At 46.8% G+C, this 26,317-nt stretch overlaps 1 protein-coding gene across 4 annotated transcripts in view; it reads left to right on the top strand.

Moving 5' to 3' along the window:
- TTLL10 (tubulin tyrosine ligase like 10) overlaps positions 1–26,317 on the top strand; it is a 191,405-nt gene that overhangs the window by 84,974 nt on the left and 80,114 nt on the right. Inside the window, exon 1 of one of the 4 annotated variants that reach the window (XM_060276206.1) lies at positions 19,108–22,293. The exons of the other annotated variants lie outside the window; for them this stretch is intronic. The gene's annotated coding sequence lies outside the window, so the exon portion shown is untranslated. Of the gene's footprint in view, positions 1–19,107; positions 22,294–26,317 lie in introns of those variants that run through there. 4 annotated transcript variants of the gene reach the window in all.

The following is a 26,317-nucleotide window of genomic DNA, read 5'->3' as shown; positions in this document are numbered from 1 at the left end:
AACACGAGGTACCACTGTATTCATGAAAATAACAGCAAAAGTTGCATTTCGTTATGGAAAATTGCTGGCAGAAATGTACTTGTTAGTCAAAACCACATCCAAAGACAAATGTTTTGGAAGAAATTCACACTAAAATGCTGGTGCATTTTCCATGATTTGATTAAAAAACAACAACAACCCACAAATAAATGCAGAGAACTTAATTTAAAGTGGGTAAAAATGAGAAACTGAAAGAAACTGAAGTTGACAGATTATTCTATTCCTGCTTCCTGTCAACCCCCAAAGGGAGGCCCATTTCTGTCCACGTGACTCCCTTTGAATGCCTTGCTGAGGAGTGTAAGGCAACCTGAGTCATGCCAACCCACGCCTAAGATCAACCGGGTGGGTGTTGCCCTTTCGGAGAGCGAACTCAGTGCGTCATGAGTGCCTGGTACGTGGCCTCAATTCACTGAGCCAGGCTAGGCTCACCATTGCAAAAATCAAGAGCCATTAAATATATATATATATTGTGGGAAGCTTGTGTGAGATCTTCACAAATCTCCAGTGCCGGATCCGTTTTCGAAACCGGGACCAAATATACGATTCTCAGAGGCCTGAAAGTATGTTTATGAAGGCGATAGCCAGTGTTGAAGGTCCATTTGCCTCTTTGCTTGGAGGCTCTGCAAAGATCCTATGACTAATTGGTTCTGGTGCTAGCAATCTGTGACCAGAAGCTAGTACAGGAGCCAACTAAGAGGACAAAGGAAGAGCCCTACTGGATCAGGCCAACATCCTGTTCTCACAATGGCCAACCAGATGCCTCCAGGAAGCCCGCAAGCTTCCTAGGAGCAACAGCACTCCTCGCTCCTGCAGTTTTCAGCAACTGGTATCCGGAAGCACCACGGCCTCCTACCATGGAGCCAGGCAGATCCTGCCCATTCCTACTCAGGATTGAATTTAATGGACATGACTGATCGAGATCCATGAATTTGAACTGGTCTGGGATGAGTAGGACTTGGTTGGGTTCAAAGAGGGCAACCAAAATGGTCAAAGGCCTGGAAACGATGCCTTATTAGGGAGCTGGGTATGTTTAGCCTGGAGAAGAGAAGGTTAAGGGGTGATATGATAGCCATGTTCAAATATATGAAAAGATGTCATATGGAGGAGGGAGAAAGATTGTTTTCTGCTGCTCCAGAGAAGCGGACACGGAGCAATGGATTCAAACTTCAAGAAAGAAGATTCCACCTAAACATTAGGAAGAACTTCCTGACAGTAAGAGCTGTTCGGCAGTGAAATTTGCTGCTAAGGAGTGTGGTGGAGTCTCCTTCTTTGGAGGTCTTTAAGCAGAGGCTTGACAGGCATATGTCAAGAATGCTTTGATGGTGTTTCCTGCTTGGCAGGGGGTTGGACTGGATGGCCCTTGTGGTCTCTTCCAACTCTATGATGCTATGATTCTAACCCTTTGTCTATCAACTTCAGTGGGTCTACTCCATTCCCTACAACTGGAACGCGTGAAAAACCCAAGTGCATGTCTTTCAGGGCCACACTCCTTTGTGAGTCACGTGACCCGCGCAAGATCACAGCTCCCAAAGATGCATTTTTCAGGGCCATGCTCTTGCATGAGAGCACGGCACACAAAAACATGTGTTTGGGGGAGCGGCATGAGATTGCAGCCTTGGAAAAAAAGCACTTTGGGGGGGTGAGATCGTGGCGGCCAAAATGGGTGCTGTGCTCTCACATGAAAACACTGGATGTTCCTGTTTGGGATAGTTGAAGGGTATGTTACTTTGAGAGTAGGACTAGCATTGGCTCCCACCCGGTGTCCTCAGACACGTTCCTTCTGAGCTTCTGACGGCTTCTTCTCCGGCCAGTTTCTGATCCAAAACAATGAACATGAATGCCTGGGACCCCAAGGCAATGCTGATGGCAGTTTTCCACATCCGGCCCACGCAAGGAGCACTGAGGCATCTGCCTGGCAGCCAAGGCTACGGGGGAAGGAGCAGGCGCTCCCATCTGCCGCTTTCAAAAAACGAAAGTCGTTTTTTTGTCAGATGATGGAAGAGCTTTGACTCCGTTCTAGAGGTTTATTATAAAGAAGAAGTCATGACTGGCTGCGTGGGCAGTGGTGGTAAAGAAAGGGAGAAATGAAATGGAAATTAACACATGCCCCGTCGTACACAAGAGTTATTTTCCCCCAGCCTCAGAGGCACACAACCACACCTGAGGGTTCCCCCCCCTTTCCCCCCCTGAGGAGGCCAATTACCTCAGGTGAAATCTCAGACACAAAAGCTGTGTTGCTAAGGAGGCTGAGAGGGGCCTGCAGGTTTCTGAACATTGTCTCTAGAGGGGTGAGCATGGGAGAACTGGCACAGTTAACTGTTTGCCAGCCGTGGGAGACAGCCTTTCTTGCAAACAACAGGGGAAGTATCCCAGGAATGCAGAGTTGCTGACTTTGGATGGAATTTATATAAAACTTTCCTTCTCAACCTATCCCAGAGAACCATAGCAGGCTCAGTTTACAGAGAGTTGGGGCGCCATGGCAGATTTCAGATGTCAGGAGGGCAAAGTCATTTCAATAGGAGGGCAAATTCGCAATGAGGTTCACAGCCCTGGCAATTATTATTATTATTATTATTATTATTATTATTATTATTATTTCGCTCTTTGGCCAAAAGAGGCTTCCAGAGTGGCTTACAAATATAACTGTTAAGACAGTTCCTGCCCAGAAGCAGTTAAAGATATGGCACAAAAGGAAAAGGGTCTGGGAGGGTAGAGGTAAAAGGCAAACTCAGGCACTGGTTCTAAGTTACAGAGGGATATATCTAACTAAAGGCAGAACCATTATAATTAATCTGTCCAAGTTAGTCATGCCTATTAATTTCAGTGTGTCTACTTTGAGTAGGACTAATGTTGGATTGGATTCAGAGTTCTTATTGCGAACTCGGTGCAGTGTAGATATTCAGTGCAATGCAACACTACATGTGCCTTCTCACAAGTAAACCCACTGTGTTCAATTGGGCTAACTGCCAGGAGATTGGGTATAAGATCAGGGCAGAAATTGCAAAGAGAAAGGAAGAAAGTCAGCATTTTCTGCTTGCATTTCTGGTGATTTTGTGATTTATAGCTCGTAAGCGTGTTCTACTCTGATTTCCCTCCAACGAGTAAAGCAAATCTGTCCATACAATCAGTTCCCCAAGCGTAGCGGACACTGAGAGCTGCTTTGTGGCCCCTGCTCTGTCTCGCTCAGTGCTCTCTCCTCTGATCTCGAGCTTCGCCCAGGCAGAGAAAGGTCTTTTCCTTTTCAACCTGAGAGGTGCCAATAACTGAACCTGGGCCCTTCTCCATGCTAAGCAGGTGCTCTGCTCCGGCCATTGTGTTGGCCAGAAAACTAACTGCTCACAGCAAATGATCTCAGGTGGGTTTCAGAAGGAAGCCCACTCCTGACTTTATAACTCCATCCTCTTATCCGTGTTACACTATGAGGTTAGTTTCCTTCTTTACATTCAGCAGTATATGCATTTTATGAAACAAACAGGTGGCTGTCAATAGGCACCTTCCATTGTTGTTTTTCTCTCACACACCTTGGTTCCAACAAAACCATACTCAGAATTTGTGGAACTGATTTTTTTTCTAGAGCTCATGTGAGGTGACAAAAGGGTAACTGAGTGCACCAAGGGAGCTTTGAACTGTCCCCTGTGCTGTTCTAAATATGTTTGGTCGATTGTCAGTCCTGAAAATGACAGCTGTAACCAGACCATGGGAAAGGCAGCCTTGCCCCTAACAGCCGCTCACGACTTCTGTGCCCTTTGCATGGGATGGGCGTTATTTATTTGATATCCAAATCTGATGAGTGGATGAGCTGCCAGCTGTTGCCTCCCTCATTTGTATCCCCCATGCAAAGCTTGTTTCTCTGTTTCCCCTCCCCTGCCTCTTTTCACCAATTCTTTTTGTGGTGGTGGTCTGTGGCATCATTAAATCTGCACCGCTCTCATCTTGCTTGGCATCGGGAATTTTATAGGCCCCCAGGGAGGAGGCTGTCAGTGGTCCCCTTTCACCCCAAAAGAGAAGGAGAAAGAGAATGAATGTGGGAATGAATGTTCCAATGAAGCTGAATGCTGGGCGTTTCAAGGCACTGCATGTTTAGGGAAGTTTTTAATCTGTGGTATTTTAATGTATTTTGGTGTTTGTTGGAAGCCGCCCAGAGTGGCGGGGTATAAATAATAATAATAATAATAATAATAATAATAATAATAATAATAATAATAAACATGATATTGAAGGTCCACAGGAGGCAGTGACAGCCACCAACCTAGATTGCTATAAAAGAGGGTTGGACAAATTCATGGAGGAGAGGGCTATCAATGGCTGCTAGCATGATGGCTATGCTTTGCCTCCACAGGCAGAGGCATTATGCCTCTGAATACCAGTTGTGCCTCTGAATACAGGTCAGGAGAGGGCTCTTGTCGTTGGGTTCTGAGCTTACAGGTTTCCTATGGGCATCTGGTTGGCCACTGTAAGAACAGGATGCTGGCGTAGATAGGCCATTGGTTGGATCCAGCAGTCTGTTCTTACATTCTGGAGGAGGAAGAGCTCTTGAGAATGTACATAGTTCTTCCTCTATCCACTCTGTAGCCAGGGCCAGCCTCATATAAGCTGAAATTTAGGCAAGGGACCTTTGGAGCAAAAGTCATCCAGTGTTGTCGTCAGGCTAAGACTGTGCAGCAGACGTCTAGGGCGCCACTCAACGAAATAGGGATGGGAAAATGGGTGCCCAATGGGTGTGTGAATATGGCCCTCCAGATCTCTCCATTTGGCCATCAGGACTCTCCCCAGGCCACACCTTCTCCCCTGTTTTGCACCTTCCTTGAGTCCCTACACCAGCTGGAAGGTGTCTTTGAATTCTCATCATGCTGCTTTTTTGCCTGGGTGGAGAGGGGAGTGTGAGTGTCTGTGTAGAAAGTAGCGGACTGTACAAAGTTGAGATGTCCGCATCATTCCCACCCAGCATGACCAGTAGCCAGAAATTATGGGAGTTGGTGTCTACAAACAGCTGGACAGCCACAGGCTCCCCTCCCTGGACCAAAGGGCCCCGGGAGCTCCCTGCTGTGTCTCTGCATGAGAGGTTTTGCTGGTTGATTGAAACAAGGATGGGGAGCCCGTGGCCCTCCAGATGTTGTTAATGGTCAGAGATTATGAGAATGGGAGTCCCCAGACACCAGGTCTCAGGTATCCTCTATCCCTGCCTTTTGAGGCTCAGCAACCTGAATCTGGGAAGGGAATTTCAATTGGATGAAATGTCACTCTGTTCCAGTGTTAGCTGCTTGGTTTTTTTTCTTTGTTCTTTGCTTTTATTCCTCGCTCCAAACCTCAGGATAAATGGAAAGAGACAAAGCCAATGCAGTTCACGGTGGGAGTGGCACAGTCACCATCGATACCCAAATCCTCTTGTTCGCTTGACATGGAGCAGGTGTACCTGTTTGCCTCTTTCAAACGTTGTTTGCGGGGGGAGAAAAAGAGTATGGATTTTGGGGAGAGAAGAGGCAGAGATGTAAAAGATCAATTGAAAGAAGAGGATCCTCTTTGTCTGTCTTGTCCTACGTGCTTTCTATAGAGAGATATATATATATAATTAAATCTCTTGCGAGTTCATCTAGGGAAACAAGTGTATTTGTACTGTCAATGCAGATGGCTGAATAGTCAAACAAGTTGTTTGGCGGTATTGTTTCCCGTACACCTGCAAAAAAAAGAAAAGAAAAGGAGAAAGTGGCCTGTGGTGTTTGCATCCCCCTTCCAGCTATCTTTCGTGTTTGCTCATGCAATTTCAGCGCAAGGAACGGTTTCCCACCCCCAGCAGCACCTCTGCCGCAGCCCTCCTGTGTAATCAGGGGGTGAGGTGTGGCTCGGAAGGTTGATCTGAGGTTTAGCAAAAGCTGGCTTCCTAGCTGCTCAGAGCAGTGAGAACAAACCCGACCCTGGAAGCTTTCACAGGTGGCAGTTGCACATTACGAGGGGGGGGGTGTATAATGCAGCAGGGGCCCCCAGGCTGCTTGATCCGCCCCCCAGAATTCTCTGCGTCCCTCGCCAGCCTTGCTTCTCACCGTTCTCAAGGGTTAATCTAGATACTTTGTTCATTGCGCTATACAGGTAGCGGCCATTTTATGCGGGTCCGATTGATGCTTGATCACACACGCACACTGGTTGCTGCCGACCCAGAAGTGGCTCAAAAATGGGGCAGAACCAGGGGCAGGGGTGGAACGGGTTGGGGTGGGCTTATACGTGCTCCGCAAATGTGGGTGGGTGTCAGGAACAGAAGCCCTGCGCAAAATGGTTGCCACTGGTATATCTTTCTGTACAATAAATGAGGGAGCTGAGGCTGGGGAAGAATGTGGCTTTCTGAAAGCCACCTAGTGAGAACATGGCCAAGGTGAGGTTTCTGGGCTCATACCCTTAGCGCATGAGAGCAGGGTAGGCACCGGACAAATGGCTCTGTCCAAAGGCAACAGTTCCTAGAGCAAAGCTTCTAGAGCAAATGATCTGTCTCAGGCCCATGGGCTGGATGTGGCCCTCCAGGCCTCTTTGATTGGCCTTTGAGACTCTGCCTCAGATTCTCTCCAGCCCTGCCTTGCATCTTCTTCAAGTGTTTTTGCCTGGCTGGAATGTGTCTTGGAACTCTTCTTGATCACATACCCTCCAACATTTCTCCGATGAAAATAGTGACATCCCATTCCCTAATGATAATTTTACTATTCATACCCCACCCATATTATTGGGTTGCCCCACCCACTCTGGGCAGCTCCCGACATATATGAAAACATAATAAAACATTAAACATTTTTTTAAGAACCTTCCCTATACAGGATTGCCTTCAGATGGCTCGGCGGTCGGATAACTCCATACCCTCCAAAAATTCTCCAATGAAAATAGGGATGTTCTAAGGAAAATCGGGACATTTCGGGATCAGATCAGAAACCAAGATGGCTTCTCTAAATCAGGGACCTCCCTGAAAAACAGAGACCCTTGGAGGGCCTGTGATCTGCCTCCTGCTGGCATGGGCAGAGGATAGAGAGGGGTGTGTGAGTTTGTGTATAAGCTAAGCTACTGTACAATGTTAAGGGTGCACATCAGGGCTGTGGTGCAGGGAGAAGGGATGAGGGCTAGTGAGAGAGGGGTGGTGTCACGGTCCGGTCGGCGGGCGTCAGGACCAGAGGCAAGATGGTGGTGTAGAAGCAGGAACAGGTGCAGGGCTGAGGGTCCAGCAGCAGGCAGTCACAGGGTCAAGGAGCAAGGCGTCGGCAAGGCGAAGGTCCAAGGAGCAAGGCGAAGGCTCAAGGAACAAGAAGCAAGGCGAAGGTCGAAGGGTCAAGGAGCAAGGCGAAGGCAAGGCAAGGGTCCAAGGAGTAAGGCGTCGACAAGGGTCCAAGGGTCGAGGATCAAGGCGTCGGCAAGGCAAGGGTCCAAGGGTTGAGGATCAAGGCGTCGGCAAGGCAAGGGTCCAAGGAGCAAGAGGCCAGATGCAACCAGGCAGGGATAGCGTTGCTGTGGCCAAGAGCTGGAGGGAAATGCTGGGCTTTTATCCCTCCCAGCTCCTGCCACCAGGTGCAGTGAGGTATCAAGTGGCCTCACCTGAGTGACCACTCCTTGCCTCTCCAGCACAAGCTGAGGTCTTCACCTGTGTGGCCACTCCTTGCTTCTCCAGCACAAGCTGAGGCAGGCCCCAGTCCTGCAAAGCACTACAGGCCCCAGAGCCTGACTCCTGCCCATACTCCTGACAGGTGGCATACCACAGCTTGCCCCTGGGCCCGAGGTTTCTCATTCCCGATCTAAATGATCACTGGCACCTGAACGGCCATGAATAGTGCTGGTTTTAAAAAAACCCAAACATATTATTCCATTTGTTTAACTTAGGTACTCGCAAAGTTTAGTGTGTAGGTGAGCCCAGAGGGGCAAGATGGCTTCAGAGATCGAGGCCGTGCTTTATTTGTGTGGGTGAGCCCAAAATTGTATTTAACCCCCCCCCCAAACCTAACTTCAGGAAGTAGGATCCTTTTAAAAACAAAAGCAAAGGGCGTGGACATAATGCCTGTGTTTATTTGTTCGCAGGGGTAAGGCACTGAGTGCCAGCGTTGCGATGCATTGCAGTGTTCCCAAGGACAAGGAAATTCAGGCGTTTTATACTGAATTGGAGATCAGGTGTGGCCAGCTCCAGTTGTAAATGGAAGGAACTGACTTTCACCTTCAGAGTCCTATACTGAACATAGGAAGAGACCCGGTGTGTGAAGCCAAAGGCCCATCTACTCTAGCATCCTGTTCTCACAGTAGCCAACCAGATGACTGTGGGGAACCCACAAGTAGGAGATTTGGAGCAAGGTGTCCATCAATACGCAGAGGCCACCCAACTCTATTTGTCTCTTCCTTCTGAATCAGGTGTGGCAGACTAGGTTCCGGAACTGTGTGCATGAAGGTAGTGATGTGCTGGATGTGAATCCGGACAAGATGAAGGTACTGTATTGGAGATACAGTAGCTGGTTCCCAAATCTAAGTTGGCCTATGCTTGAGAGGGTTGTACGCCCCTTGAAAGAACAATCGCGTAGTTTTGGAGTGCTCATCGATTTAGCTCCTGCATATAAGTACATAAGCAGAGAGTGCTGGATCAGGCCAATGGCCCCTCTAGTCCAGAATCCTGTTCTCATGGTGGCCAGTCAGATGCCTGTAGTAAAACCTCAAGCCACACCTGGACACAAGAGCTTCTCTTCCCTCCTTCAGTTTCAAACAAGTGGTATTCAGAAGCAAACTTCTGACTGTGGATGCACAGCATAGCCAACATGGCTGGTAGCCATTGGTAGCCTTATCTTCTGTGAATTTCCCTCGTTTTTTTTTAAAAAGCCATCCAAGTTTGTGGCCATCACAGCCTCCTGCAGAAGTGAGTTCCATAGTTGATCTATGAGCTGTGTGAAGAAGCGCTTTGTTTTCTCTTCCCGGAATCTTCCAACATTCTGTTTTCTTGGATGCCCATGGGCAAAGCAGGTGCCCACGAGTTGGAGTGTCAAACATCACCTTTCAGGGAAGGCGGCTGGAAGAAGCTTTGCTTGAAACTGGCACAGGAAATGCAGCACGGCGGGGGTGGAATCTATTCAGCGAGACCCTTTGTGTGCCTCTCTGTGAGTCAGTCCTCCCGCTAGTCATTAGCGGCGCAAAACAAGCCGAAGCTTGGAAAGGAAGGTGAAGGAGAAAGCAGCGGCGGGGGGTGGGGAGGAAGGACTCCCCTGGCAGTGGAACGGGTGAGGCAACTCTCTCGTTAATTCTCACCCCTCCTGGCACTTGGTGACAGTAAAAGGAAGGCTACCTTCACAGAGTCACGCGATGGTCTAGAAGAGGAGCGAAGCACAACAGGCGAATCTGTCGTTCCAGTTTCTCGCAATTTCTCGTTATGAAGTTCCGTTTGCCACATTTCCACATCAAGCCCCCCCCCATCCACACAATACCTTTAAAGTGCTACGATACTGCTCTAAGCCGTCACAACTTCCCCCAAAGAAATTTGGGAACTGTGGACTGTGAAGGATGCCCAGAGTTGTGAGGAGACCCCTGTTCCCCTTGCCGAGCTACAATTCCTGGAGTGGCTTAACAATCAATCCCTCTTCACAGGGAACTCTGGGAATTGTATCTCCAGGAGGGGAATGTTGACAGAGGGTTGTCGCCTCACAACTCTCAGTTCCTTCAATGAACTACATCTCCCAGAATTCTTTGGGGGAAGCCATAACATTTTAGTGCTTTAAATAGCTGGTGTAGTGGTTAGAACGTCAGATTAGGGCCTGGCTAAAAAGCTTGGTTCATGTACAGAATTGACACAGTTCAATCTTAGGCAGGGGCGTACGAAGGGGGATGGCGGAGTGGGGGGCCGCCCGGGCACTGCCCGGGGGGTTGACAAAATGGCCCACTGCCTCCCCCCAGCTGTAGAGCAGCGGAGGGTGCGCACGCAGTCAGTGTGGGCGCCGCTCGTGCCGCGTCCGCACAGTGTCCGTACAAGCTGCTGCTTGCATGTGGTGTCCGTACAGGCTGCCGTGCGTGTGCAGTCCTTATGGACGTCACACGTGTGCAGTCCGTACAGGCGTCACACATGTGTCACCGGGCAGTTCGTTCTGCTCCTCGGCATCCCACCTCGGGTAACGGAGACTGTTCCTCCACCACTGATCTTAGGCCACATCCACACCGTACTTGTACAGCGCTTTCATTGCCACTTTCTTTAAATGGTAATGGTGCTGAGAGTTGTTGGGAGACCCCTCAGAGAGCCACCATTCCTAGTTCCCAAGGAAGAAGGATTGGCTGTTAAACTGTTCTGGGAATTGTAGCCCTGTGAGATAAGTAGGTGTGACCCATCAGATTTCAGCACCCTTTGCAAACTGCAACTCTCTCAGGATTCTTTGGGGGGAACCATGACTCTTTAAAGTGTTATCATAATGCTTTAAATGTTTGGTGTGAATGTGGCCTGATTTGTGAATTTTTTAAAACCGTCATGAAAATTCAGCATTTTCATGAGAATTTTCCCCAATGTACACATTCTGCATGCAATTTCGCCTAATAGACATGTTTTTTGTAAAGCATATTCCCGCAATATTTATATTTTCCATAATAGAATGCATTTTGTACACTATTTTCACTACTATGTGCATTTTTTGCACACACATTAATTATCCAGAGAACAGCACTTCAGAGTTTGGAAAAGTGCAGAATGGCTGCATTTCAGAAACAGTGAGTTAAGTAGATTCTGCCTTTAAAGGTGAACTGAACTGAACTTTTGCCCAGTCCCTGAGTTCTCCTGCTTGCAGGCTTCCTACAGGCAGGCTCATCTTATGTTTTCTGGCTGAAGCCAAGCAAGTTTGGGCCCCAGAAGTCAGTCCTCGTTGGGAGGCAATCCAGGATTCATACTTCATCCAACTGGAGCTCTTGGGAGGAGGAGAGAGTTATAATGTGTAATAAAATAAAACACTTCTATGATGGAGGCAGCAGTAAAGGAGAAGGTCAGAGTTTAGTTCTAAGCCCTGATTTACCACCCAGTGCCATCTTCTGTTCCTGATTTGATGCCTGCGGATTTTGTTTCAGGCTCCATGTCTAGACCAGGATCTGGCAATAATGCAATGAGAGATGTAGGTCTGACTTTGATTAAGGTGACTGACCTGGGTCTGGGCTGTGCCACAGAGGAACATAGGAGGTTTCCCTCCATTGGTCCAGAGTATTGTCTACTCTGATGGTAAGCAGTTCTCCAGGGTTTTGGGCAAGGTATCTTTCCTACCCTACTGGGAGATGCCATCGAGGATTGAAGCTGGGACCTTTGCATGCCAAAAACAAAGCAGGTGTTTTGCCACAGAGCTAGGATTTCCTTTCATTTCTCTCTGTGAAATCTTGTGGGGCTCAAAATAGGAAGGAAGAGCCAAGGAGGCTATTTTTTCCATGTCTCCACTAAGTCTCACCCTCCTTAAAATGTGTGCGGCGTAAGGATAGGCGAATCTGTCAATGTCGGTTTCAGCTTCTCATTCTTCCAGACATCAGTTCAATTCTTTCCGCATCAGTCTGTGAAATTTTTCCCAAAAACGTTCATGAAAATTCTCCAGCATTTTACTGCAAATCAATCCTCCCCCCCCATCCGTCTTCCCTAATTTTTATATGTTATTTTCACTAATATATGCACATGCATTTCTATACATTTCGCTAAGCTGGAGAACTGCAGTGCAAAATTGGGAGAAGCGCAGATTTCAAAAGGACAGCTGCATTTGGGTTCTCAGGTTGTTTCGTAAAGTGCAAACTAATTTGCAAATTAAGGGCAAGTTAATTGCTAAGTGAATCCAATTTCTCACCCACTCCTAGTAGCGGGCAGGTTTAGAGACACAGCTTGGCTCAAAGGACAAAAGTCGTGCTTTGATGGCCGCCCTCTAAACCTGCTTCTAATGCCACATTTGGAATATGGTGTACAGTTCTGATCGCCTCACCTAAAAAAAAAAAAGCTGAATATTGGATGGCTCAGGATGGATAAAAGAAAGTATTTATTCAAGCAGTGCATAGTTAAACTATGGAACTCACTCCCACAGGAGGTAGGTATGTCCCCCTACTTGGATGGTTTAAAAAGATGATTAGGCCATGATGATTATGCTCTGTGAAGGACGACAAGCCAGTCATCCTTATGAAGACCAGTTGCTGGAAACCACAGGAGGGGAGAGTGCTGTTGAGCTCACCTCCTGCTTGCTGGTTCCCCTCAGGCATCTGTGGGGCCACTATGAGAATAAGATGCTGGACTAGATGGTCCTTAATAAATAGTATGCTACCTGCCCCCTCCTACTTCTTCCAGAGGGAATCTGTGCATGCTCAGAGGTACTCTTTTCATTTGTACTTCACATCCTGCTGATGGAATGAGGGAATCAAATTATAAATGACAGCAGGTTCCTTGGGTGAACGTTAAAAAAATAAAATAAGAACACTGTTCCAAACCCTTCCCATCTCCTGGCTCCTGTTGCTGCTTTTTTCCATTGCTTCCCCCCCCCTGGCACCCCCAAATCTTTTGTAAGGTGGAAATGGAGAGCAGTGAGGGTTGATGGGGAGGAGATGATAGAACAAAGGAAGGGGGGAGGGGGGAAAACCCAGCAACCCCAAGTGCCTTTATAAATGGTTTCTTTTTCATTGCTTCCGCATGGAGAGCCGATCGGAGCCTCGCCTCCCACAGCGACTCCTCCGCCCTCGCAGGAGGTGCGGGTGGGAGGGAAAGCTGTCTCCCATCACCCATCTGGAACGTGAAAGCGGTTGCTGGGACCATAGGCGTGTACAGGAGATTAGCAGCGGAGGAGAACACCTGCTTCCACTTAAACGATCCTAGCTGGGAACAAAGGGCGAGAAAGCCTATCGCCCCCAAACCTTGCCAGATTGGGTGGGAGCGGAGAAGAAGCAGGTTCTTGGCAAAGCAAAGGCGCCTTCCATTTAGGGGGAGGGACATCAGGCAGAAGGTGCCAAGGTGTTGTTGGATCACGGAGGAGGATGCTCCCCCTCCCCACCCGGGGCGACCTCCACCCCCCGCCTCTTGGGCTTGTTCGTCCTGACTGGAGTAAAGGGCAGCGAGGCAGCAGGAGTGGCTCAATGTATAAATGCAAGGGTGGGGAGGATTAGATAGAGCCAGGTGGGTGTCTGTGCCAATAGGGAGTGTCTTCCAAAGGGCCTCTGAATCAGTTCCCCCCCCCTTTTTTTTTTGCTGCTTGGCTTGGGACGTGGCCAACTGGAACAATGTAGACCTGCTCAGTTTTTTGGTTGGTTTGCTTGCTTGTTTGGAGGGGAATCCAGCCTCTTAATGTGATGCCTCCAGGAATGTGTGGCTGCCATAGAAAGCAGGACCACAATGCACCTGACACCCCCACCCCCACCCCACATGTCTCCCCCTTCCTGCCTCTCTTCCAGCCACAGCGAGCTGGTAAAATGGTTGCACTCCCTGAAAACATCATATACCGTATATTTTCTTATTTAGAACAAAAAGAATGCACGCTGCTAGTCCTCATGGCTATAAGTTGGCAGACTTCAACAGTCTCCTGTGTGGATGAAGGCAAGTCTTCCGATCTGCTTTCTCCACCTTTGTTTCTCGCCGTTTTACCTGTGCATAACAAAGAATGGGCTAATGACCTCATTGGTTAATCTCATAGAATCTTAGAGTTGGAAGGGACCCCAAGGGTCACCTAGCCCAACCCCCTGCAATGCAGGAATCTCAGCTAACGCATCCATGACAGATGGCCATCCAACCTCTGTTTGAAAACCTCCAAGGAAGGAGAGTCCACCAGCTCTCGTGGGAGTCTGTTCCACTGCCAAACAGCTCTTATTGTCAGATTTTCTGAATGTTTAGTCAGAATCTCCTTTTTGTACTTGAAGCCACCTGTTCTATGTTATGCATGACCAGAATGTCCAGGGATCCCTTTTACATACTATGCCTATAAAGCCATGAGGACTAGCAGCATACTTTTAAGAAGTAGTATCTGATTCCCACTCACTCAACTGCACCACAGGGATCTGAATAACTGTTAAATGCCAACTTTGACAAAGCTTTGGGAGTGTTTGGAACCATGGGTGTTGATACATGATGCTGCATGGAACAGAAGCTTTTGGCTGTCTGATCCTTTGCAGACTCTGCAATGCCCAAGGCCCCTCCCTTCCCCTCCTTGACCCCCCCCCTCCCGCCTCTCTTCCCCAGCTTGCTTCACATGCCAATACACTATTCACTGCCTTTTGGGCTTCAGATACTATAAGGGCAGGTGGGGCCCTGAGCTGAACTTTGCTCCCATGTAAAACAAGCAGGAGCTCTGAAATGCCTTAATGCCCCCTTTAAGCCTGCAATGGTTCTCACCTCCCTCCATCAGCTACCGCCTGGCCTCAGACATCTTTCTGCTAAAGAACTTCGCCCAAGTGGCACAGTCAGAAAACAGCAACGCTTCCAATTTCTTCTCTGAGTTTGGAATTCTGAGTTTAACCAGTGGAACCCCCACTGAAATAAGCAAAATGCTTCTGCTCGGAGTTTCAGCTAGCCAGTTAGCTGTGCCCTTTTCCAGGTACTCCAATTCATTCATTTGAATCCCACCAGTTTTTCCATCCTCCCCACCCTGCCCCGCTTCCAGAGAGCATTTCCAGGCCTCGTTGGGATAGTTGGGGTGGGAGTCACACCCCCTTTAGGATTGTTTCCTTACATTTTCTTTTCTGCTAATGCCTCCCTCTTGTGCACGGGTGGTGCCATCTTGACTACGAAAGGATTCACTCTCCAGGAATTTGCTCCCGCAAGGTGTACTGGGGGCCACTGACTTGGATGCATTTAAAAAAGGATTGGACACATTCATGGAGGAGAAGGCCCTTCATTGGGTGCCAGCCATGGTGGCTGTGCTCTGTCTCAACAGCTGGAGTCAGAAGACATTTGAACACCACTTGCTGGGAATTGCATCTGTTGCACTCAGGTCCTTCCCATGAAGTTCATCCAGGGAAAGTAACTGGCTTTGCCTCTGCTGCTATTCACCCTAGTTTGTATTTGTGGGACTAGGTCATATGAATCTGGCAAGGTTGGGCTGAATCTTGCCTTAAGGCAGAGCCTCCGTGTCCCTATTTTCCAGGGACAGTCTCAGATTTACAGAAGCCACCCCGGTTTCTTATTTGATCCCAGAATGTCCCGCTTTTCCTTAGGATGTCCCTATTTTCATCAGATAAATGTTGGAGGGTATGGAGTTATGCAACCCCTAAGCCAATGAGGTAAGTAACTCAACAACCTTTAGGAGACATCTGAAGACAGCCCTATATAGGGAAGCTTTTTAATGTTTTATTATGTTTTTATATATGCTTGAAGTCACCCCAAGTGGCTGGGGCAACCCAGTTAGATGGGTGGGGTATAAATAAATAAAACAATATTATTATGGAATACCACATCCCTATTTTCATCAGAGAAATGTTGGAGGGTATATTAAAGTTTTAGTTCTCCACTTCCAGCCTAGCTTAGGAGACAGGCAGGGATGGAGATGAGGTGAAAGATGGCCTGGCCTGGTGGCACCTTGAACTTCCTGATTTAAGTACGGTAATAAAACTGTATTATACTGAGAGTGTTTGTGTGAATGAATTGACTTATTGACATACAGAGCAGAGCAACCACCCAAGTCTCTCTATCTGGCATTATAACTCTCCCCAGACCACTTTCACTGGCCTGCTTCGTACTTTATCACTTGGCTATTTTGGCCTGGCTGGAATGTGTCCTCAGGTTTTGACACTGCTTCTTGCTTGCTTGGATGGAGAACAGAGAGCGGGTGTGCTGGAGTGTAGAAACTAGTCTAGTTTACGAAAAGGTAGCGTTTACAGGAAAGGCTCTGCCCACTTTTGGCTCACAGGATGCAGTCCCTGGAAGTTTACCCAGAAGGGAATGTGGCTCTCCAGCTGAAAAAGGTTTTGCACTCCTGGGTTCAAGAGAAGGTGGCTGCCATTTTGTTGTGTGGCATTCTGGGTAATGTAAAGGGGGGCTCACAGCCATCTGTCACGTGGGCCTGAGCCCGAGGATGCCAATTTAGCCTGCTTCCCCTTGCCAATTCTCACTATTGCCTAGTCACTTGCTTTTCCCTCTTGGTCCATTCCTTACCAACTCACGGTGTGGAGGGCAAGCCCCTTCCCCGCTCCTTTGGGTGATGTCCAAGCTCTGCCACTGCATGCACAAAGAGGCATGGCTTTCAGCAACACAGCAGCCTTGTCAGGAGGTGAGATCTGCAGAGGTCACCGAGCCCCAAGGTTGTTTTTGTCAGACAAAAGCAAAGGTGTTTACTGCTGTCATTACTACAAGGGACCAAAGGGAACTTCAAAGGGGCTCGTGCAAGAAGAAGAGGGGGGGGGGGAATCAGATCATCATGATAAACACAGTGACACATTTCATCCATCATTAAAAATGTTGTATGTTGTTGTTGTGAAACATACCTGTCTGGAACCTGTCGGCTGTTTGAAGTTCCTGTCAATATTTGTCAATATTGAAGTTCCACGATATTTTATTTGTTTTAATTTCTAGCTCATTCCCCCAAAGACACTGTTGGCTAGTAACCAGTTCATGCCTTAGTGGTGGCCTCTAGCTGCTGTAGGACTCCAACTCCCATCAGCCTCTGCCAGAGTGGCCAATTGCCAAGGATGATGGGAGTTGTAGCCCTGCGATGTCTGGGAGGGCCACCAACTTCGCTATCCCTTGGAGCAGTGTCCCTATTCAGTAAATTGTTTTGAATTGGGGCAGAGCTAGAAGCAACGCAGAAATTGGCTTTCTCCCCTCAACCTTCTTCATCCTGGCCCATGAAATTTTGCCCTGCCTTCAAGCGATCCCAAAGCTAAAACTCTGAAATGTCAAAGCCAGACCTTGAGACCCACCAACTTGACTTGCTGCCAGTGCCGGATTAAACCCTGTGGAAGCCCTAAGGCTGTCGAACTTGCAAATTATCTCGAAGCTTCTTCTTGGCTTGACTGTAATTTTCTTTCAAGATCAAATCAATATTATTTTGGTTCATTGTCAAAGGGCTCCTAAAAGGCACGGGGCCCATAGGCCTGCTCTGCCTCTTTGGTATTCCAGCACTGCTTGCTGTGTTCTTTCCCCAAGAATCTCCACAGCTCAACATTGTCCTCCGAGTTCTCCTGCAGAAGACAAATTGCTCCATTCAGCATGCAAAAGCTTTCAAACTCTCGGTGCCTGCGTTCAATTTGCTGGGCTGCAAAGTCTTCTGGGGATTTTCCAGGTGCTTCTTCTAATTAGCATGATAATTGGTCATTTCATTAAACAACATCGTCCATGAGAAGCTAGGGACTGAGCTCCCTTAAAAACAAGGAGAAAGGAGAAAAGCTGCAAGATTGCATTTCACCCCTTTATTTTTTATTCGTTTGAGCAGAGTATATTGTAGTTACGGATGGGCAAATCTGTCAGTTCCTCCCCATTTTTCAAGTCTTAAGCCCCATTCTCCCCATTTCCGCACCAGTTTGTGATTTCTTTATTATTATAAAAAGTTTTCGTGAAAATTCACCAACGTTTTAGTGCAAATTCTCCTAACCTACACATCTTTGTATGCAGTTTTGCTTCGTATAGACATTTTTACAAAGCAAGTTACCCAAATATAACACACTTCGTACGTTATGTACACAAATGTATGCATTTTATGCATACTTTATGCACTTTTGTACGCGCTACTTTGTGAGAGAACTTGCACTGCAAAATTCGGATAAGTTCTGCTTCAGAAAGTTCAAATCACGTAGATTCGCCCTTAAACATGAACGGAATAGATTTCACTTTCTGAATCGTAGCATTAAATGTACAGGACAGCTGAAGCAACAGTTTGAAACCCACCATCCTATTCCCCACTAGGAATAGATCAATCTCAATTTCAGTTTCTTTCAGTTTCTCATTCCCCCCACCCAACCTGAAGTTCAGCTCTCCCCATTTCAATTTGTGATCATTATTTTTTTTTACAAGGTCCTCATGAAAATTTGTTGGGCTTTTTAAAAAGGCTCTTTCCCCTATATACATATATTTTGCAAACTATTTTCCCTAACCCCATGTATTTTTGAAAGTTATCTTCACAAATATTTCTCCTTTGTGCACATTTTTTTTGCTAATAAAATAAGGCCATAGCTTTCATAGCCTGGATTGACGACACACATTCTGCCCCCCCACCGAATTAGATTACAATTCACACACACAAAAAGGTTGATTCTTAAAAGGTCTGAGGAGTCTGAGGCAGTTCACTTAGAGGTACCTCTGTGTCTCTGCAAGAGTCCCTGTTCTGAGCATGACTCTTGATTTCAGTGCACTGAGCCCAGAATTGCAGGGATATACTGGGCACCCCATTTGCTCTGCTTCTGTACTGGGAGTAACCGGATCAGGATTGATTCAGAGGTGGGGCAGACTAACTCACCCTGATGGAGACTAAATGGAAGGAAACACTTTGAGGGCAGTAGTAGATCAGGCAGAGACAGAACGGGCACTCTTTTCTGTAGATGAGCCACAGTTGAGTGAGTGGCTCAGAACCCTGAGTGTGTCTCAGAAGATTTGGGCGTGCTTGATTCATGCAGACTCCTCCCCCTCCGGTGTGCATAAACATTAGGAAGGACTCTAGATCTGTGAACAGAGCATAGGCTTTGACCCTCCGTGTGGATACTTTGCAATCATGACATTCAGTAAGTTCTCACAGGGTAGCCACATGCCCCATCAAATAGTTAGGGGCCAGCAGCTGTATCCAATGCAACACTATAATCAGGTATGATCTGTAGCACTCAAGGAAGTGTTTGCAGGGGCTCCTCCAGAGGCATTATGCCTCTGAATACCAGTTCCTAGGAATCACAGGTGGGCAGAGTGCTGTTGTCCTCGGGTCTTTCTTTCGGACTCCATCAAGCTGCGAAAATAGGATGTTGGACTGGATGAGCCATTGGCATGATCCAGCAGGCAGATCTTATTTCCTTAAGCCCTTTCTATTGTACAGTGGTGCCTCGCAAGACGGATTTAATTCGTTCCGCGAGTCAATTCGTTTTTTGTGAAAAATTCGTCTTGCGAATCGCGGTTTCCCATAGGAATGCATTGAAACTTCTTTTTTTTTTGCCCATAGGAACGCATTAATTAAATTTCAATGCATTCCTATGGGAAACCGCAATTTGCAAGATGAATTTTTCGCAAAACGAATTCGTCTTGTGAGTCACCATCAGATCGCAAGACGTATTGAATGCTAATCCTGCTCAGAGCAGACCCGTTGTTGTTGTTGTTGTTGTTGTTGTTGTTGTTGTTATATTCTGCCTTTCCCCCAGAATGCAATTCAAGGCGGCTTGCACAAAACGACACCGATAAAAATATTTGAGGTGAATTTTTCAACAGTGGGGGGCATATTTTCATCTGAAAAAGCACTGGTGGGCACAACCACTGGCTCTATCCACTATCACTTGGATGTGCAGGAAGAGGGCAAAGTTATGATTTCACTCCCCTCTGCTCCAGTGGAAAAGATGCTTTGGGAAAATATTGGGCTTTTTTCAGCTGGAATCCGACAGAATTCAGTTCTGGCACCTCTCATGTGGGCACCATTGCTATTATAAGAGAACAAGGGAGGTGTTAATAGTGAGTTCTGGCACCTATTTTTCTAGATAAATAGCACTGGTGCCTTGAGCCTTCACATTTCTCTCGCAAGGCCTTCCTTGCTGTGCACGCTGCAGGAGAGAAGGGGTTAAAGAGCCCTTTGTTGCCAGGAGACAATATCCAGGTAACATCATAGGACAAGGGGTTCTGCCAGCACCCCCCTTGCTGTTCGGGTTGCAGAAGTTGGCCTTAAAGAACCCATTTACTTTGGCGAAAAGTGATTTTACATTTTTTTTAAAAAAAAATGCGATAGAAATCAACAGCTCTTTGCCTACGTCTCAGCGCATCCCAGGTTTCAAAATAGGCCAAAGGACTCTGTCTTGCTGTTCACACTGCGGGAGAAGAACTTAAGAAACCCATTGCTTGTGTCCCAGTTTGGGAGAAACTGGATAATAGTGTTTATGAGCTTTGGGTTTAGGGGTTATGTTGTTGGCTAGATGGGGGTTGGGGCGCTGGATTTGCATTGGGGGTTGGATTTGCCTACAGTGGGGGCTTGTGCCTATTGAGATTGGTAGGGCAGGAACCCAAGTGCAAGGAAAGCCAGAGCAAATGACAGATAGAGGCAGAGATGATGACATGTGGAGTCAACTACAGTAATTATAATCTTGCCCCCATGCTCCTCCTGGATGAGTTCTACAAGGGCAAAACCGAGACTAAGGAGAAGGAAGATTACAACCAAGACCTCCCCCTGGACTGGTTGTCAAGTAGGAAGGCTGGGCTGGCTGAGGGCAGGCTAAGGTTGGTGGGGCAGTGCCCCATTGGCATGAAGACACACACTTCCAGTTGCCCAACCCTTTATATTGTAGAGAACCACCTCTTCCTTGTGACACTTGGGAAATTTTCACAATGCCTACCCCCAGTCCCCAAATTTCTGTGGGTTCTTGTCAAGAGTACTAGATGGGAAGGGATCTTGGCTCATCCAACAAGGGATTCCTTCAGCTCTTAAGCAAGGGCATATATCCAGAATGACCCTACATATTTTAGTTTGGACAGCTCACAGCTCAGTAGTAGAGCACATCACTTTGCAAATGGAAGGATCTGGGTTCAATCCTCAGCATCTCCAGTGGGGCTAGGAAGAGACCTCTGGCTGAACCCCTAGTAAGCCTCCAGGACCAGCCCAAGATATCTTGCTGCCTGAGGCAAAGGACAAAAATGGCACCTCACTCCTCATTTGATGTACAGAACCCAGATTGGACTGATAGATGAATCCAATGTAAACACTGTACAGACTCTCCTTTTGTATATTTAGAACACAACGGTGGGCCATAGGGATTCTAATGACTGTCAGTTAGCGATCAGGAACCTTTTGCCACCCTTTGGGCCATACATCTAGATTTTCCTGGACATTGCTTGGAATTCAAAGGTGAAATTGACACCCGGGGGGATTTTCCCGAAAGACAGCACTTTGTCCTGGATCTTAGGCAAGTCAATCGAAAAATCGTGGTTTTTTGTAAAAAGAAAGCTCAACAATGTTGTAAAAGCTCAGCAATTTTTGGAGTGTCTTGGTTTTTACTTTTTGAAATATTGCAACCCTAGGCACATTCTTTTCTGGGGGCCTCATGCAGTGGTGGGCAGAGCCCGAGGCAAAAGCGGGCAAAGACACAAATGTAAATGTCTAGCTTCGTACAGTTGGCTCGTTTCTACACACGCTCACACACTTCTCTCCATCCTGGCAGCCATGAGGCACGATCAGAATTTAAGGACACATTCCGACCAGGGTCCGCGGGCCAGGTGGAGATGCCTGAAGGGCCACGTCTGGCCTCTGGGCTTGAGGTTCCCCATTTCTGATGCAGATCATGGAAGGGTCGAGTTAATCAACCCACATCTGCAAGAAACCGGCAACCTTGGATGACTCTGACTGAACGCTACAGAAAGTCACTTCCTTATTTGAAACCTTCCCCTCCTTCCCTGGCTTATGGCAGTCGTGGCAGCTTGGAGGGGAAGACTAACTGAACTTCTTTTGCCTGAAGGTTATACACCCTTGCTGGTGGCGAGGACCCCCTTCCAACCAGTTAGCCTGGTTTCTAAACAACAGATATGGAGGTTGAGAGAAAATGGGAGCAACGGGCCGTGCTAGGTAGGTAGGTAGGTAGATAGATATGGTATACATATGTCACACATCAACTTAACTTCCTCCCCCCCCTCCGATATTTGAAAAGATCCTTTGGAGGTGGGGAGGCTCCAAAGCCTATTGTGTGGGGTCCGTGGCTACATCACGCCTGACGGTTCCCCGCCTGGCCTATCCCAAGATGGCAGGACACACCTGTTCATGGCTAGAGGCAAGGAGATTGGTCGGGAGCAAAGAATGCACCTGCTCAGGGAGGGGTCGAGGAAGTACATGTAAGCTGAGCCGTTAGACATTCTCCGTCTCTCCCGTATTCCAGCTTAAACAAGTAAGATGCTTGAGGCTTCCATGATGGCCGGGCAACATCGCGGCTCCCCCCTCCTTTTAAAAAAATCTTTTAATTTTATTTTAAGGATTTTTGTTTCCTTTTTGATAGCGTAGATATATCGAAGCTGTTCCGATTCCTTGCGTGCTTTCTGCACCCCCACCCCCCCAAAAAAATCCCAGCCGTGTCGATGTCCTGCAAAACTCCTTGCCGAGAAATCCCAAGAAATTGCTGAGACGTGGGAAGATCCGACACTCCAAAGTCACTCACGAGAGGCCTGCTGCGACTTGCTTTTTCAATGCATGTATTTATTGATTTACGATCCTTGGCGGTTTTGGGTTGGGAAAAGTTTACCTGGCACCTTGTGGCAAAGTCATTTTAATGGCTTCGCGGTCCTCATATGCTTGAAAGATTCCCGTTGTGGATGTGCACTAAACGGGAGTTTAATGGTGGTGGTTGAGCCGCAGCAAAGTCGCCTTGCTTAGGTGTGCTTCCCCCCACCCCCTTCTATCTTTTGTCTCTTTTCTTTCTCCAGGTAGACTGAAGGAAGTTTTGTTTAAAAAAAGAAAGAGAGAAGGATCAGGTTTTGTCTGCTTTGAGATGGAAGGTGAGGGGGGTGGGGATGGCTGAAACCTCGCGAATCCAAACGTTCACCTTACAACTGGCCAAACCAGTTGGGGCAGGTAGCAGCAAAGTTGCAAGGCATTCAATAGGAGGCAGCCAATGGGGGGGGGAACGTTAGTCTCTCGTGCCCTGATCTTGACAAAGGAGGCAGATTTGGGATTGGTGGTGATGACTGAATCACGGCAGTTAGGCGAGGGGGGTGGAAAGCACTTGGTTGACCAGGAGATGAAGCGCGATCCAAGCAGCCTATGGTTTGTATCTCTCACTGAATCCTAAATGTCTTTTCACCCCTTTGTTGGTGAGCTGTGCCTTGCTTCTTTCCCATCTTTATCCCTTCCCCACTTCTAAAAGATAAATAAATGGTTGTGTCCCTGTTTAGCATGGACAGGGGGGCAGTTTAAGCACAGGGGGGTAACAGATATTCAAAGGCACATACATTGGGAAACAGTAATTTCTGTTCTCTTAATGCTAAAATTGTAAATAGTGGTGTGGTGTGTAAGTGGTAAACGGGATGGGATTTGATTCTTGGGTTGAGGTTTTGGCAATTAACAAGAGGATGCAGAGATCTCGATTCTGTCCAGAGTGTTTGCAGTTTGGCTTAAAGGAGCCATTTTGAGTTGGTCTCCTCGTTCTTTCCTCTCCACTGCCTCCTATAACCGCTGCAGGTCTATCCGTGTGTTCTAAGAGAGCCTCTTTGCTTCCTCATAATCTTTCTTCCAGTTCTCTCACCAGAGCTCCGCTTCCATGCCTAACCTGTCTCTACTTGCTGCTTTGAGCTGGGCACTGAGAAAGAAAGAGACACCAGATTCTCTTTCGGAGGGGGAATAACTCCTCACCTCTGGAGGCTTCTGTGCCAGTCGGTGTGGAGCGATGTTGAGTGGATCAAAATGGTTTGCGCAGGAGGAAAATGGTTGAAAGAATGGCTTTCAAAGAAAAGAAACCCTTGGCTTTTTATCAACTTTTCCTTTGGCCTGTTGGCATGCTGATGCTTGGGTGTGTGTGTGTGTGTTTGTGCTGTTGACACAGTAAACCGGGTGAGAGTTTTAAGACGTTTATGTGTGTGTGTTTTGTAAGCACGCAAAAATGGTTCTCGTCATCCGTTGTTGGCTCCAAAAGCAGGAAAAGGCAGTTGGGCGTTGTGGACTTTAGGGGAGTTGACGCAGAGCGCTCTGTTCGGCTTCCAGTTCTTGGAAAAGGTTCTGGAAGGTTCCTCTGTGTCCGCCTTCACCAACCCGGTGCCCTCCAGATGTTTGGGAATCCAAAACATCTGGAGGGCACCGGGTTGGCAAAGGCTGCTTTGTGTGTTCTTCCAAAGCCAGGGGGGGCACACAAGACAAGAAATGGTTTTGATTTGCTTGGTGTTCTTTGCTTCCCCCCCCCCTTTTTTCCTTTTTTGAAAGGTCTCCTGAAACCAGTCTTGATTTCAATACTATCCAATCTCATTACATTTCAACACAGAAGCCAGGAGAAAATGATTACAGAAAAAGAAAGGGATCTGTCAGCAGGGCTAACTTCTTTTATATTTACCTCCATCAGAGCCCGTTAATTAGATTTCATCCCTCTCCACATAGCCCTTCTCCAATATAAACCTGCTTCTAAAGCTGCAATTCTTCAGACAGTTACTAGGGAGTAAGTCTAGGGATTTACCAGGGATTTCCTCCTGAGTAAGGAAGCTTAGACTTGTACTGCATGGCTAGTACCGATATTTAATGGGGCCATTATCCTGTTGTGCCTGCATAAGCCTTACAAAGTTTATAGGATTGCTCTAGGCTGATATCCCACTGAACTCAAGGTCAAAACTCCTACCTGGGTTTGAATGGATAATAATAATACTTAGCAGGAATGTAGCATTCTTGAACGTTTCAGGCGTTCCAAACGTATATGATCTTGTTGCCTTCCTTACAGCCATAGTATTATCCTTTCTATATTGCAAAAGCGGGGTGTGGGGGGCATGAGTCTGAGGATGCAATCTTATTCAGGGCACCTTTCAGATGAGAATGCAGGATAAGATATTTGCTAAAAATCAATTTGCAAAAACAAATTTGGTGGGCTTTTTTTGTTTGTTTGTTTGTAAAGGCCCTCTAGTGAACTCGTGGCAAAGGTGAGATTACCGGATTTGTTGCGTCCAGGGGCTTTCCATATATTTCCCGCTCTTGCAGATATATTTGAATTATCAGAAAGGCAGCCAGTACAAGCTGTCGGTGCTGTATCAAAAGAGCTCTTGTCTGAAATAGGGGGAACTTGTGACACATTGGTGCTCCCTCAAATCGGCTTATGGCACACTCCTGCCCAAGTCTTTTCAGAAACAAGTCCCGCCGGTTTCAATGATCATTTCTTCCAGATAAGTGGATATAGGATTGCAGCCTTTAGAGAGCTATTAATTTGAAAACTAAATGGGGGTCTTAGGGTCTGCGTCTCCGTAGTATCTCATATTCACATTTTAAACCCTATCAATAAGATCCTACACCTCAATAGTGCCTTCAACTTGAATGGCATTACCTTTGAAGGAAAACTCACTAAACTATAGCATGTTCACCTGATCCCAACCATATTTACTTTGGAGTAAGTTCCATCTCCCCCCCCCCCCAGTGGGAAATAGTATCTTTAGGACTTCCATCCTAGAGCAAGGTTTCATGAAAATCCATAACACTCCCAAGAAAACCTTTTTTAGGTGAAAATCAGGATAGTATGCTAAATGTAGGTTGCTTAATTTGTGGATTCAATTACTCAGTAGTACAGTAAGTTCCACTAAGTGTAATAGGACCTGAACCCCAGCGAAGAGCACATAGTATTTTTTTTTCAAAACAGTTTGTAATTTTAACTGCGCAACCTTGGATGAAAGCCCTGTTGACATCATTGGGACTTATTCTCAAGTAGGTGTACTGAGGACTGCACCTTTAAAATCACTATTATTATTATTTTAAAAAGAAAAACAACATCAGCAGCAGCAGCTGTTGAGCTCATCTAAAAGTTGATGAATGACACAAATCTTTATGTATTGGTAGTCTATCAGCAGATATCCAAATATCAAAAGATTGCTTTCTACAATCCCCTCTAACTATAAATATAACTATTCATTTAAAACTGCAGTCTTGTACTCACTAACTTGTTGAACCCAGGGTTTCTTATTTTGAAAATAATCTATGCACATGTTTGTGCCACAAGTTTCCATTTTTATATACTATTAACGTTCCCTTTCAACCACAGCTGAACTGAAATTTCTCAGAATATAATTTGCTGTTACATATTGTTTATTATTATTATTATTATTATTATTATTCACGCTCTTCCTGAACTGTTGGAGAATTTCAGTTCTCAGTGGGAGAAAATTCAGTTAAATGCACCCCCCGACCAGTTTCACCACTTGCATGGTTCCAGTTTTAATATTCTTTGATATTATTTTAATATCATGGAAGGAAGCAATGGGCTTGAACCTTTTCCCCTTCCAATCCTCCTTTTTCTGCCCACAACTTCCTTCATCCGCCAATATGAACTAACAGTAGAGTTTTCCTTCAATTTTGTCTAGCATGAAATGAGCTGAAATTTCTCACAAGAGAATTTTCTGAGGGGGGGGGGACCTTGTCTCACCTCCTCCCATCAAGAAACCTGTTGACATCTACAGCAAATAGCTTTGAGAATTTTGGAGTGCCCATTTTGCGCAACAAAAATTTCAATCTGTTGGACTAAAACTAGGAATAAA

This window comes from Zootoca vivipara, chromosome 6 (assembly GCF_963506605.1).
Source record: "Zootoca vivipara chromosome 6, rZooViv1.1, whole genome shotgun sequence".
Taxonomy (NCBI): domain Eukaryota; kingdom Metazoa; phylum Chordata; class Lepidosauria; order Squamata; family Lacertidae; genus Zootoca; species Zootoca vivipara.
Note: the sequence above shows the minus strand (reverse complement) of the source record. Positions and strands in the feature narration are given on the sequence as shown.